The sequence below is a fragment of the Gossypium arboreum genome, chromosome 8, assembly GCF_025698485.1.
Source record: "Gossypium arboreum isolate Shixiya-1 chromosome 8, ASM2569848v2, whole genome shotgun sequence".
In the NCBI taxonomy this organism is placed as follows: Eukaryota; Viridiplantae; Streptophyta; class Magnoliopsida; order Malvales; family Malvaceae; genus Gossypium; species Gossypium arboreum.
Genome location: NC_069077.1, coordinates 137,549,120 through 137,555,635, shown reverse-complemented (window position 1 = coordinate 137,555,635; position 6,516 = coordinate 137,549,120).

Below are 6,516 nucleotides of genomic sequence, written 5' to 3'. Positions count from 1 at the left end.
ATGCACTTATGACTATTAGGTATTTTTACCGATTGAGCCCTTTTACTCGTTTTTACCTAAAACCGAGTAGCACAAGTTGTCTAACATAATTTAAGACCTCATATTATTTCATAAAACATCAAAATAAACACTTTTCACCTATGGGTATTTTTCCAAATATGAACCCTAACTTAAATTATTGCTAGTATAAGCTTTATCGAACTACCGGGACTCCGAAAACGTAAAGAACATTAAAACGGGGCTTGGAATCACTTACTATGGAGCTTGAAAATTGAAGAAACCCTAGCTATGGAGAGAGCAAAAATTCGGCAGCAACTAAAGAAGATGATAACAAATTTTGTGTTATTTTTCCCTTTTTAATTCATTTAATATCCAAATGACCAAATTGCCCCTCCTTACTAAACTTTAAAAAAATTTCCGTCCATGTCCTAATTTTTTTCCATGAACTTAAAATTGGTAAAATTGTTATTTAAACCCTCCTAATTCATATTCCAAAGCAATTTCATACTAAAAACTTCTAGAATGCAAGTTTTGCAAATTATTCGATTTAGTCCCTAACCTCAACTTAAGCACTTTATGCATAGAATTTCATCACGAAATTTTCACACAATCATGAAATCATATCATGAACCTCAAAATAATAAGAAAATAAATTTTTCTACCTCGGATTTATAGTTTCGCAACCACTGTTCCGTTTAGGCCCTATTTCGGGATGTTACACATATAATCGAATCATTCATTTCTTTTAATTAATCAATATAGCTCGATGAACAATAACAAAAGGTCAGATGCTCGAGTATCTACACCATAATAGAGAGCATCATAGTATTGTATAGAGGCACCGAAGTACAAACTCATACAAGCACGCGACTAACCTTATTGAAATGCCAATTGTATCCTATCCTATGTTCAATTAGGCTCAACAAACATAACAAACATTTATCTCTACACATTTCTTACCTTTCGTACTAACTTGTAAACATTGTAAAATACATTCAAACACTATAAATTCACAATTTAACCACAATAAATACATATAAGTACATAACTATACCCTATGAACTTACCAGGTAATAGCAACAATGATTAAATTGTCAGGGACTAATCTGTAATTTTCCTTTTTCCTTTATCATCTATCAATTGGTTCAAATATTGATCTATACATTAATTCATTTCAAATGATCATTTCCAATTACCTTAAAACCTCTAATTAAAGGCACATGACAACTTAATTTCTTTTTTACAAAATTTCCCTAAAGTTTTGCATGTTATTCAATTTAGTCCCTAAAATCGAAACAAGCATATCTTTCACATTTAAGCTTCATTTTCAACCCATTTTCAATTTTATCCTTTTATAACCCTATAGAATAAAAATATAGAAATTACATGTCAAATTTTACGTAATTACAATTTAATCCTTAAACTCAAAACTAAAAAATTTCATTTTACAATTTAATCCATAATCAAATCTAAGCTTACAACCAAGCTATTTAACATCAAAAGCATAAAAAACCATCACTGACAACATCTCAAAACTCTAACAATTTTACAATTTAATATCAAATTAACTAAAATAAGCTACAACAATATCAAAAACATTAAAATTATGAAAAACTGATCTAGAAATCACTTACATGAAAGGGATGAATGATTGAAGATAAAAAAAGGCTTCCCTTGGTTCTTTTTGTTAACAATGAAAAAGATGATGCCCCCTTTATTTTTATGTTTATTACCGTTTACTATTATTATTATTATTATTATTATTATTATTATTATTATTATTATTATTATTATTATTATTATTTTAACATTAATTTAACATATAAATTATGACAAAAATAAGCACAAACCATCCAACCTTAATTAAAAATGGCCTAATTGCCATCCAGAGCCTAGAATGATTACTAAACAAGCTTTTTAACTAAAAAAAATTAATAGTGAGCAACTTTTACGGTTTTTATGATTTAATCTTTATACTTACCTTTCAATAAAATTATCGAACTGAATTTTAATAAAACCCTACAATAGACTCGTAAATATTAATAAATAGTATTTACTAACTCACCACTGAGAAATGAGATTCTGAGACCACCATTTTGGATGCCACTAAAAATCGGGTTGTTATATTCTCTACTATACATGCAATAAAACAAAAGAAAACAACAATAACAATAAATGTACCCAATAGATAACTTCATACATTTAAGTTTAACAATGAATTTATACATATATATATTGTCGTAACCATTTTATTAAAAAAAAGGGGTATCGACTTGATTTTGAAAATGAAAACGAACAAAGGAGTCGCCACCAATCCCTTTTTGATGAGGTGTGATCGGATCACCTTAAATTAATCATTTTAATAAAAGTTAAGATTTACTAAAACGATAATTTTTGGTCTACGAAAATCAGAAAACGAGTTCGGGAGTCGGTTACGCACGAGGAAGGATTAGCACCCTCGATACGCCCAAAATTGGTACCTAGTTGATTAATCAATATCTTAGTGTCGAAAATTTGAAAACTTGAAAGAATTTAAAATACAATCCCTCTTTGTAAAGAAAATGCTCAAATGTTAAAGACCTTCTCGTCTCAAAATATAAAATGTCACATCCAGTAAGTTAGGACACGACATTTTGAATTTTCGATAGCGAGCTTGCCTTTTACATGAAAATTCGTGTATTTCAAAAGGATATTCGGTTAGTCAAGGTGAACGAGTAAAATCGAAACCCAGTAAGTTAGGGTGCGTTTCCTCGAATTTCCGAACACCAAAAATAATGATAATAATAATAATAACATTAAAGTAAAGTAAATAATAATACTATATATAAATATATATATATATACGTATGTAATAGAAATACACACTATTATATAATAATAATAATAATAATAATAATAATAATAATAGAAATACAAAAGCAAATATAATAAAAATATTAAATTAAAGTAATAAAAAACAAAACCACATATAAATATATATATATACATAAAAATATACACTATATATAATAAAAATAGTAATAGCAAAAATAATGAAAATATGAGTAATATTAATAATATATTAGAATACAAAAGTAAAGTAATAACAATAGGGGTGATAATAATAATAGTAATAATACAAACAATAATACTGATATATATACTTATATAATAATAGTAGTCGAAATAAAAATAATAGAAGTAACAATAATGATAGTAATAATATAAATAAATATGTAGAGGTATATATAATATAATAATAATATAAATAATAATATATACATGAGAAATAATAATAATAATATAAAAAAAAATAAAACAAAACTCTCAACTCTCTCCCTCTTTCCCCATTCCGGCCATGGTCCCACAAGACTCAGAGTTTGACCACATGGTCTTCATTGCCTTTGCCACCATGGTGGCGAATTAAAAATGTATTATTTTTTGTTTTTTTTTTATATTTTTATATCTAAATATATGTATACTATTTTTGAAAGAAAAGAAAAGAAAAAATGTTTATATGTACAAAAAAAGTGAAAATAAAAAAGAAAAAAGAAATAAAAACCTTAACGCGTTTGAATCTTTTCTTCTTCAATACTCGCTTTTTTTTATTTCAGATTTGCTTGCAAACCTTTTGCTTTTACATTCTTCTCTTTTTTTTGTATAAAAAAAAACCTTTCAAAAATACAATTCTTTCCTCCTCTTTTTTTTTTTTTACAATGGACTTTTGGTTTTGCTTTTATAGCCATCTTACATACATTTCTTATCATTCTATGTCTCTTCTCCATTTGATGGTGTAGGTGCAAGTGGGAGACAAGGTGGTGGAGTAGGTGCAAGTGGGAGGCAAGGTGATGGAGTAGGTGCAAGTGGGAGGCAAGGTGGTGGAGCAGGTGCAAGTGGGAGGCAAGGTGGCTAGGGTTTTGTCTTTTTTTTTTAAAAAAAAAAAATAAGTTTAGGTTGTATTGGGCTAGGGTTTTTATTATTTGGGCTTAGTTTTGGGTTTGATTTTGTAATTGGGTTTGTGAATTGGGTAGGATTTAGGTTTGATTTTAATTTGTTGGGCCGGGTAAATTTGGGCCTCTACAGCTGCCCCTCTTTACTCATTGTCGTGTAACGAGAATGGAGCAAAGACTTAAAAGGGCCAAATTTGCTCGGTCTCACCGGTCTTGACTTCTTCATGCTCCACTTCTTCATGTAGCCTCACTTGGTCTATTACATCTTGATGCTCGATCCATTCCACTGTAACTTCAGAAAAATAAGACTTGTGACTTCAATCTTCTCCGCCCAAACTTCAAGGAGATCTGTTGTGGCTTTTAACCGCTCCAAGCCATTTCAAGGAGAAGAGATCCGCTGAAACTTCAAGGAGGTACGAATAGTGGCTTCGAACCTCTCTAGTGCCATTTCAGGGAGAAAAAAGTTGTAATTTTTAGCTTGGTACCCTACTGCTTAAGGGTTTAAGGCCCATCGTCTTCGATCTGTTTCCTTATTGCTTAGGGTGTTAAGATCTGTAAATTTAGCCTGTTACCCTACTGTTTAGGGGTTAAGGCTTGTCACCTTTGATCTGTTTCCCTACTACTTAAGGGGTTTAAGATCTGTAAATCTTTAGCCTGTTACCCTACTGCTTAGGGGTTTAAGGCTTGTCACCTTCGATCTGTTTCCCTACTGTTTAGGGTCTGTAAATTTAACCTGTTACCCTACTGCTTAGGAGTTTAAGGCTTATCGTCTTTGATCTGTTTCCCTACTGCTTAGGGGGTTAAGATTTGTAAATTCAGCCTGTTACCCTACTGCTTAGGGGTTTAAGGCCCATCGCCTTCGATCTGTTTCCCTACTGCTTAGGGGGTTAAGATCTGTAAATTCAGCCTGTTACCCTACTGCTTAGGGGTTTAAGGCCCTTCGTCTTTGATCTGCTCCACTACTGCTTAGGGAGATAAGATCTGCAATTTGGTCTGTTACCCTACTGCTTAGGGGTTTAAGACCCTTATTCTTCGATCTGTTTTTTTACTGTATAGGGGGTTAAGATCTGGAAATTCAGCCTGTTACCCTACTGCTTAGGGGTTTAAGATCTGTAAATTTAGCCTGTTACCCTACTGCTTAGGGGGTTAAGGCTTGTGGATTCACCAATTCCACTGCACTGTCCTCTGAGGAACATGATCTGTAAAATCAGTTTCATGTATCTATGCTTATACCAAATAATTAGGACGTTATGATTGAAATGAATCAAATGCTCCTAACTAAATGTGATGTTTATGTCAAATAATTAGAATACTATGATTGAAATGAATCAAATGCTCCTAACTAGATGTGTTATTATATGAATGTAGAAATGTCATGAACTTTTTAAAGAGGCTTAAGGTATCATCGCTTATTGTTCATCAGGACATTATCACTGACGTATTACGCTGCCATCTTGTTCGGCTGGTATTCTTGACAAAAAAGTCAGAAAAATAATCATATTTGGCTCAGCAAGCTTGCCCCACTGTAATTTCAGAAGAATAACATTTGGTTTCTTCCATCCATCCTGCTGCAACTCAAAGGTATAGGATTTGTATCATCTTCAATCGATTAATTTGTTATACTATTCCCTGGGTGTAATGACCAGATGTATATGCCTGATATTCGAATGAATGCAGAGTATCATTTTTCTTTTTCCCGAGAGTGACCATTTTTTTTTTACACTTGGGTTGACATTGCTCATTATTTGTCGAGATTGTATCACTGATGAAATGTCTTGTCTTTTTGTTGAGTCCAAAGAGGTAATCATCTTTCTTTTTCCCGAGAGTGACCATTTTTTTTTTACACTTGGGTTGACATTGCTCATTATTTGTCGAGATTGTATCACTGATGAAATGTCTTGTCTTTTTGTTGAGTCCAAAGAGGTAATCATCTTTCTTCAATATTTCCAACCCTTAGGCTTGGTGAGTTCTAAACAACAGTCCTGTTTCAGGTTCTTGTATTATTTAGAAACTTCCAGAGAAATATGCAAAACTTCTTTTGTGAAAGTGTTATTAGTCCATTAATCATTATTTCAATGTAAAATGCTTGAAAAAGATCAAAACAATGGACAAGAACGAAATTGAGTAGGAGCATAGCTCGAAATGAATAAATTAGTCAAAGGTTGCAAATGCCATAAGAAAGAAATTAACTCAAAATGAATAAGTTAATCAAAGATAGCAATGCAATAAGAAGGAAATTAACTCAAAATGAATATAGCAAATTCAAAATGGGTAGCATGGAAAACTAGGTGCCCCAGATATCACAGCTTGAGCTTCTCTGTACCAACTTCTTGAGGACTTTTCTGAGCTCAATACGTGTTTAGGAGATCCGAAGCACTTTGTTGATGCCTCAAGACGTAGCATACTTCTTCATTGTTAATTCAGGTATAGCAAGACTGTTGTATGCCTCACTTGGATCCAAATTTGAGCCGCCCTTTTCGGGTTTTCAACTCAAATCCCCTTTGGTCTCAAAGTGCCCTTTGCGGGTTTTCGCTTTGGCCTCTCCTTTTTCTTCTCTTTCTTTCTTTTTTTTTTTTAGGATTTGATG